This window comes from Rhinichthys klamathensis, unplaced genomic scaffold (assembly GCF_029890125.1).
Source record: "Rhinichthys klamathensis goyatoka isolate OS25496 unplaced genomic scaffold, OSU_Roscu_1.1 h1tg000332l_1, whole genome shotgun sequence".
Taxonomy (NCBI): Eukaryota; Metazoa; Chordata; class Actinopteri; order Cypriniformes; family Leuciscidae; genus Rhinichthys; species Rhinichthys klamathensis.
Window position 1 is genome coordinate 266,338 of NW_026606847.1, and position 8,663 is coordinate 275,000.

Sequence of the window (8,663 nt, forward strand, 5' to 3'; positions counted from 1 at the left end):
TTAAGTGCAAATTACAATGACTAATCTACAAACATGTATGTATAAAGTAAAGCACGCTAAATTAGTTTTTTTGCTTTTAATGAATAGGCTGCGACCTTCGCTCGCAGTCTCGTATCCTGCGTCAGACTAGCGGTAGTAAAGCCAAGCTGGTGTGTGGGTCATTATGATAGAACAAACATTCCCAAGCGTGTGAAAGACGAGACGCAGGAGCGACGATCACAGCTCTGCTATAGTTAGACCTCAGCGGTTGAGCAACGGCTGTTACACCACTCACAACACCAGTTTACATCAACAAGGGTTAACAAGAACAGCAAGAACTGCAAGTTATAAGACAACATGAGTTCATTTTTGAGTGAGGGCAAGGAAAACATGTTGAAGAGTTCAAGGAGAAGACAAGGACGGACGGAGACAGCGGAGGGGTAATAATAAAGAATAAAGGTCAGCGAACGAGCTGGAAATATCTTCACATACTGAGCAAGCCTGAGACACCGGCGTTTCACACCCACACACACACACACACACACACCTCACCGTATGATGGCACGCACACACACCTTCCCAAAGCTAGGCGTGTGAAACTCACCCTCACTACTAATGTTCATAATCCACTAGCCATGAGTTTTGTTGACAGATATGTATGTATTGCACATTATTAAAAACAGTGACGCATGTTATTTTGAATATTAATTAGCAAAGCAGATCTTAATTTTTTTAGCCATTTCCTTTCCCCTGTTTAACATGAGCGTTTTCTGAAATAATGTGCTACAGCAATGAATATGTCTTGACTTCATCATTGCACACATACTATCTCTGTTTTTTCCTCTTTATTCAATATATTCATACGCCTACGGGTTAGTTATCACTGCTGTTATCACCCAGCCTGACCCTGAGCGTAGTGATGAGCCTTTGAGTGACAGATCCCGGACGACAGGCATCATTCAGGAACATCTGAACACCGCGAAACATCATACATGACGGCGAGTGTATGAGTGTATGCATGTACGAGTGTATGCGTGACATCATCTACTGTACCCGAAGTGGTCCCAGTCCTCCTGCATGACGGCGAGTGTAGGAGTGTACGAGTGTAGGAGTGTACGAGTGTAGGAGTGTACGAGTGTATGAGTGTATGAGTGTACGAGTGTACGAAGGTAGGAGTGTACGAGTGTAGGAGTGTAGGACTGTAGGACTGTAGGAGTGTATGAGTGTAGGAGTGTAGGAGTGTAGGAGAGTACGAGTGTAGGAGTGTAGGAGTGTAGGAGTGTAGGAGTATACGAGTGTAGGAGTGTAGGAGTGTACGAGAGTACGAGTGTAGGAGTGTAGGAGTGTAGGAGTATACGAGTGTAGGAGTGTAGGAGTGTATGAGTGTATGAGTGTACGAGTGTATGCGTGACATCATCTACTGTACCAAAGTGGTCCCAGTCCTCCTGCATGACGGCGAGTGTACGAGTGTAGGAGTGTAGGAGTGTAGGAGTGTACGAGTGTAGGAGTGTACGAGTGTAGGAGTGTAGGAGTGTAGGAGTGTACGAGTGTAGGAGTGTAGGAGTGTAGGAGTGTAGGAGTGTACGAGTGTAGGAGTGTACGAGTGTAGGAGTGTACGAGTGTAGGAGTGTAGGAGTGTACGAGTGTAGGAGTGTAGGAGTGTACGAGTGTAGGAGTGTAGGAGTGTACGAGTGTAGGAGTGTAGGAGTGTAGGAGTGTACGAGTGTAGGAGTGTAGGAGTGTACGAGTGTACGAGTGTAGGAGTGTACGAGTGTAGGAGTGTACGAGTGTAGGAGTGTACGAGTGTAGGAGTGTACGAGTGTACGAGTGTAGGAGTGTACGAGTGTAGGAGTGTAGGAGTGTACGAGTGTACGAGTGTAGGAGTGTAGGAGTGTACGAGTGTAGGAGTGGTCAGCGAACGTCCTGGAAATATCTTCACATACTGAGCAAGCCTGAGACACCGGCGTTTCACACCCACACACACACACCTCACCGTATGATGGCACGCACACACACCTTCCCAAAGCTAGGCGTGTGAAACTCACCCTCACTACTAATGTTCATAATCCACTAGCCATGAGTTTTGTTGACAGATATGTATGTATTGCACATTATTAAAAACAGTGACGCATGTTATTTTGAATATTAATTAGCAAAGCAGATCTTAATTTTTTTAGCCATTTCCTTTCCCCTGTTTAACATGAGCGTTTTCTGAAATAATGTGCTACAGCAATGAATATGTCTTGACTTCATCATTGCACACATACTATCTCTGTTTTTTCCTCTTTATTCAATATATTCATGCGCCTACGGGTTAGTTATCACTGCTGTTATCACCCAGCCTGACCCTGAGCGTAGTGATGAGCCTTTGAGTGACAGATCCCGGACGACAGGCATCATTCAGGAACATCTGAACACCGCGAAACATCATACATGACGGCGAGTGTATGAGTGTATGCATGTACGAGTGTATGCGTGACATCATCTACTGTACCCGAAGTGGTCCCAGTCCTCCTGCATGACGGCGAGTGTAGGAGTGTACGAGTGTAGGAGTGTACGAGTGTAGGAGTGTACGAGTGTATGAGTGTATGAGTGTACGAGTGTACGAAGGTAGGAGTGTACGAGTGTAGGAGTGTAGGACTGTAGGAGTGTATGAGTGTAGGAGTGTAGGAGTGTACGAGAGTACGAGTGTAGGAGTGTAGGAGTATACGAGTGTAGGAGTGTAGGAGTGTATGAGTGTACGAGTGTATGCGTGACATCATCTACTGTACCAAAGTGGTCCCAGTCCTCCTGCATGACGGCGAGTGTACGAGTGTAGGAGTGTACGAGTGTAGGAGTGTAGGAGTGTACGAGTGTAGGAGTGTAGGAGTGTAGGAGTGTACGAGTGTACGAGTGTAGGAGTGTAGGAGTGTAGGAGTGTACGAGTGTACGAGTGTACGAGTGTAGGAGTGTAGGAGTGTAGGAGTGTACGAGTGTACGAGTGTAGGAGTGTAGGAGTGTAGGAGTGTACGAGTGTACGAGTGTAGGAGTGTACGAGTGTAGGAGTGTAGGAGTGTAGGAGTGTACGAGTGTACGAGTGTACGAGTGTAGGAGTGTAGGAGTGTAGGAGTGTACGAGTGTACGAGTGTAGGAGTGTACGAGTGTAGGAGTGTAGGAGTGTACGAGTGTACGAGTGTAGGAGTGTACGAGTGTAGGAGTGTAGGAGTGTAGGAGTGTACGAGTGTAGGAGTGTAGGAGTGTACGAGTGTAGGAGTGTAGGAGTGTAGGAGTGTAGGAGTGTACGAGTGTAGGAGTGTACGAGTGTAGGAGTGTACGAGTGTACGAGTGTAGGAGTGTAGGAGTGTGGGAGTGTAGGAGTGTACGAGTGTAGGAGTGTAGGAGTGTACGAGTGTAGGAGTGTACGAGTGTACGAGTGTAGGAGTGTAGGAGTGTAGGAGTGTAGGAGTGTACGAGTGTAGGAGTGTACGAGTGTACGAGTGTAGGAGTGTAGGAGTGTAGGAGTGTACGAGTGTAGGAGTGTAGAAGTGTACGAGTGTACGAGTGTAGGAGTGTACGACTGTAGGAGTGTACGAGTGTAGGAGTGTACGAGTGTAGGAGTGTAGGAGTGTAGGAGTGTACGAGTGTAGGAGTGTAGGAGTGTACGAGTGTAGGAGTGTAGGAGTGTACGAGTATAGGAGTGTAGGAGTGTAGGATTGTAGGAGTGTACGAGTGTACGAGTGTAGGAGTGTACGAGTGTAGGAGTGTACGAGTGTACGAGTGTAGGAGTGTACGAGTGTACGAGTGTAGGAGTGTACGAGTGTAGGAGTGTACGAGTGTAGGAGTGTAGGAGTGTAGGAGTGTACGAGTGTACGAGTGTAGGAGTGTAGGAGTGTACGAGTGTAGGAGTGTACGAGTGTACGAGTGTAGGAGTGTAGGAGTGTAGGAGTGTACGAGTGTAGGAGTGTACGAGTGTAGGAGTGTAGGAGTGTAGGAGTGTACGAGTGTAGGAGTGTAGGAGTGTACGAGTGTATGCGTGACATCATCTAATGTACCAAAGTGGTCCCAGTCCTCCTGCATGACGGCGAGTGTACGAGTGTAGGAGTGTAGGAGTGTAGGAGTGTAGGAGTGTACGAGTGTATGCGTGACATCATCTACTGTACCAAAGTGGTCCCAGTCCTCCTGCATGACGGCGAGTGTACGAGTATAGGAGTGTAGGAGTGTACGAGTGTAGGAGTGTACGAGTCTACGAGTGTACGAGTGTAGGAGTGTACGAGTGTAGGAGTGTACGAGTGTAGGAGTGTACGAGTGTATGAGTGACATCATCTACTGTACCAAAGTGGTCCCAGTCCTCCTGCATGACGCGAGTGTACGAGTGTAGGAGTGTACGAGTGTAGGAGTGTACGAGTGTATGCGTGACATCATCTACTGTACCAAAGTGGTCCCAGTCCTCCTGCATGACGGCGAGTGTACGAGTGTAGGAGTGTAGGAGTGTATGAGTGTAGGAGTGTACGAGTGTATGCGTGACATCATCTACTGTACCAAAGTGGTCCCAGTCCTCCTGCATGACGGCGAGTGTACGAGTGTAGGAATGTAGGAGTGTACGAGTCTACGAGTGTAGGAGTGTAGGAGTGTATGAGTGTAGGAGTGTACGAGTGTATGCGTGACATCATCTACTGTACCAAAGTGGTCCCAGTCCTCCTGCATGACGGCGAGTGTACGAGTGTAGGAGTGTACGAGTGTAGGAGTGTAGGAGTGTGTAGGAGTGTAGGAGTGTACGAGTGTAGGAGTGTAGGAGTGTACGAGTGTAGGAGTGTACGAGTGTAGAAGTGTAGGAGTGTAGGAGTGTACGAGTGTAGAAGTGTAGGAGTGTAGGAGTGTACGAGTGTACGAGTGTAGGAGTGTAGGAGTGTACGAGTGTAGGAGTGTACGAGTGTAGAAGTGTAGGAGTGTAGGAGTGTACGAGTGTAGAAGTGTAGGAGTGTAGGAGTGTACGAGTGTAGGAGTGTAGGAGTGTAGGAGTGTACGAGTGTACGAGTGTACGAGTGTAGGAGTGTAGGAGTGTACGAGTGTACGAGTGTACGAGTGTAGGAGTGTAGGAGTGTAGGAGTGTAGGAGTGACATCATCTACTGTACCAAAGTGGTCCCAGTCCTCAAGCATGACGGCGAGTGTAGGAGTGTACGAGTGTAGGAGTGTACGAGTGTATGCGTCACATCATCTACTGTACCAAAGTGGTCCCAGTCCTCCTGCATGACGGCGAGTGTACGAGTGTAGGAGTGTACGAGTGTATGCGTGACATCATCTACTGTACCAAAGTGGTCCCAGTCCTCCTGCATGACGGCGAGTGTAGGAGTGTACGAGTGTAGGAGTGTACGAGTGTACGAGTGTAGGAGTGTACGAGTGTAGGAGTGTAGGAGTGTAGGAGTGTACGAGTGTACGAGTGTAGGAGTGTACGAGTGTAGGAGTGTACGAGTGTAGGAGTGTACGAGTGTACGAGTGTAGGAGTGTAGGAGTGTACGAGTGTACGAGTGTAGGAGTGTACGAGTGTACGAGTGTATGCGTGACATCATCTACTGTACCAAAGTGGTCCCAGTCCTCCTGCATGACGGCGAGTGTAGGAGTGTAGGAGTGTACGAGTGTAGGAGTGTACGAGTGTAGGAGTGTAGGAGTGTACGAGTGTAGGAGTGTAGGAGTGTAGGAGTGTAGGAGTGTACGAGTGTATGCGTGACATCATCTACTGTACCAAAGTGGTCCCAGTCCTCCTGCATGACGGCGAGTGTAGGAGTGTAGGAGTGTACGAGTGTAGGAAGGTAGGAGTGTACGAGTGTAGGAAGGTAGGAGTGTACAAGTGTAGGAGTGTAGGAGTGTATGAGTGTACGAGTGTAGGAGTGTACGAGAGTACGAGTGTACGAGTGTAGGAGTGTACGAGTGTATGAGTGTACGAGTGTAGGAAGGTAGGAGTGTACGAGTGTAGGAGTGTAGGAGTGTATGAGTGTACGAGTGTAGGAGTGTACGAGAGTACGAGTGTAGGAGTGTACGAGTGTAGGAGTGTAGGAGTGTACTAGTGTATGAGTGTACGAGTGTATGCGTGACATCATCTACTGTACCAAAGTGGTCCCAGTCCTCCTGCATGACGGCGAGTGTACGAGTGTAGGAGTGTAGGAGTGTACGAGTGTAGGAGTGTACAAGTGTAGGAGTGTAGGAGTGTACGAGTGTAGGAGTGTAGGAGTGTAGGAGTGTAGGAGTGTACGAGTGTACGAGTGTAGGAGTGTACGAGTGTAGGAGTGTAGGAGTGTACGAGTGTAGGAGTGTAGGAGTGTAGGAGTGTACGAGTGTAGGAGTGTAGGAGTGTACGAGTGTAGGAGTGTAGGAGTGTACGAGTGTAGGAGTGTAGGAGTGTAGGAGTGTAAGAGTGTAGGAGTGTAGGAGTGTACGAGTGTAGGAGTGTAGGAGTGTACGAGTGTAGGAGTGTAGGAGTGTAGGAGTGTACGAGTGTACGAGTGTACGAGTGTAGGAGTGTAGGAGTGTAGGAGTGTACGAGTGTAGGAGTGTAAGAGTGTAGGAGTGCACGAGTGTATGCGTGACATCATCTAATGTACCAAAGTGGTCCCAGTCCTCCTGCATGACGGCGAGTGTACGAGTGTACGAGTGTAGGAGTGTACGAGTGTAGGAGTGTAGGAGTGTAGGAGTGTACGAGTGTATGCGTGACATCATCTACTGTACCAAAGTGGTCCCAGTCCTCCTGCATGACGCGAGTGTACGAGTGTACGAGTGTAGGAGTGTACGAGTGTATGCGTGACATCATCTACTGTACCAAAGTGGTCCCAGTCCTCCTGCATGACGGCGAGTGTACGAGTGTACGAGTGTAGGAGTGTATGAGTGTAGGAGTGTACGAGTGTATGCGTGACATCATCTACTGTACCAAAGTGGTCCCAGTCCTCCTGCATGACGGCGAGTGTACGAGTGTAGGAGTGTAGGAGTGTACGAGTGTAGGAGTGTAGGAGTGTAGGAGTGTGTAGGAGTGTACGAGTGTAGGAGTGTACGAGTGTACGAGTGTAGGAGTGTAGGAGTGTACGAGTGTAGGAGTGTACGAGTGTAGGAGTGTACGAGTGTACGAGTGTAGGAGTGTAGGAGTGTAGGAGTGTACGAGTCTACGAGTGTAGGAGTGTACGAGTGTAGGAGTGTAGGAGTGTAGGAGTGTAGGAGTGTACGAGTGTAGGAGTGTACGAGTGTACGAATGTAGGAGTGTAGGAGTGTACGAGTGTAGGAGTGTAGGAGTGTACGAGTGTGTAGGAGTGTACGAGTGTAGGAGTGTACGAGTGTACGAGTGTAGGAGTGTAGGAGTGTACGAGTGTGTAGGAGTGTACGAGTGTAGGAGTGTACGAGTGTACGAGTGTAGGAGTGTAGGAGTGTACGAGTGTAGGAGTGTAGGAGTGTACGAGTGTACGAGTGTAGGAGTGTAGGAGTGTAGGAGTGTACGAGTGTACGAGTGTAGGAGTGTACGAGTCTACGAGTGTACGAGTGTACGAGTGTAGGAGTGTAGGAGTGTACGAGTGTGTAGGAGTGTACGAGTGTAGGAGTGTACGAGTGTAGGAGTGCACGAGTGTACGAGTGTAGGAGTGTACGAGTCTACGAGTCTACGAGTGTACGAGTGTAGGAGTGTACGAGTCTACGAGTCTACGAGTGTACGAGTGTAGGAGTGTACGAGTGTAGGAGTGTAGGAGTGTAGGAGTGTACGAGTCTACGAGTCTACGAGTGTAGGAGTGTACGAGTGTAGGAGTGTACGAGTGTAGAAGTGTACGAGTGTATGAGTGACATCATCTACTGTACCAAAGTGGTCCCAGTCCTCCTGCATGACGCGAGTGTACGAGTGTACGAGTGTAGGAGTGTACGAGTGTAGGAGTGTACGAGTGTAGGAGTGTACGAGTGTATGCGTGACATCATCTACTGTACCAAAGTGGTCCCAGTCCTCCTGCATGACGGCGAGTGTACGAGTGTACGAGTGTAGGAGTGTATGAGTGTAGGAGTGTACGAGTGTATGCGTGACATCATCTACTGTACCAAAGTGGTCCCAGTCCTCCTGCATGACGGCGAGTGTACGAGTGTAGGAGTGTAGGAGTGTACGAGTGTAGGAGTGTAAGAGTGTACGAGTGTAGGAGTGTACGAGTGTACGAGTGTTCGAGTGTAGGAGTGTACGAGTGTAGGAGTGTACGAGTATATGCGTGACATCATCTACTGTACCAAAGTGGTCCCAGTCCTCCTGCATGACGGCGAGTGTACGAGTGTAGGAGTGTAGGAGTGTACGAGTATATGCGTGACATCATCTACTGTACCAAAGTGGTCCCAGTCCTCCTGCATGACGGCGAGTGTACGAGTGTAGGAGTGTAGGAGTGTACGAGTGTACGAGTGTAGGAGTGAAGAAGTGTACGAGTGTAGGAGTGTAGGAGTGTACGAGTGTAGGAGTGTAGGAGTGTACGAGTGTACGAGTGTACGAGTGTACGAGTGTAGGAGTGTACGAGTGTACGAGTGTAGGAGTGTACGAGTGTACGAGTGTAGGAGTGTACGAGTGTACGAGTGTAGGAGTGTACGAGTGTAGGAGTGTACGAGTGTACGAGTGTAGGAGTGTACGAGTGTATGCGTGACATCATCTACTGTACCAAAGTGGTCCCAGTCCTCCTGCATGACGGCGAGTGTACGAGTGTAGGAG

The 8,663-nt window shown here is 48.8% G+C and overlaps 1 protein-coding gene across 4 annotated transcripts in view; it reads right to left on the reverse strand.

Moving 5' to 3' along the window:
- pdpr (pyruvate dehydrogenase phosphatase regulatory subunit) overlaps window positions 1–8,663 on the reverse strand; it is a 54,766-nt gene that overhangs the window by 21,393 nt on the left and 24,710 nt on the right. The window contains exon 1 of one of the 4 annotated variants that reach the window (XM_056272218.1): window positions 1,034–1,053. The exons of the other annotated variants lie outside the window; for them this stretch is intronic. The gene's annotated coding sequence lies outside the window, so the exon portion shown is untranslated. Of the gene's footprint in view, window positions 1–1,033; window positions 1,054–8,663 lie in introns of those variants that run through there. 4 annotated transcript variants of the gene reach the window in all.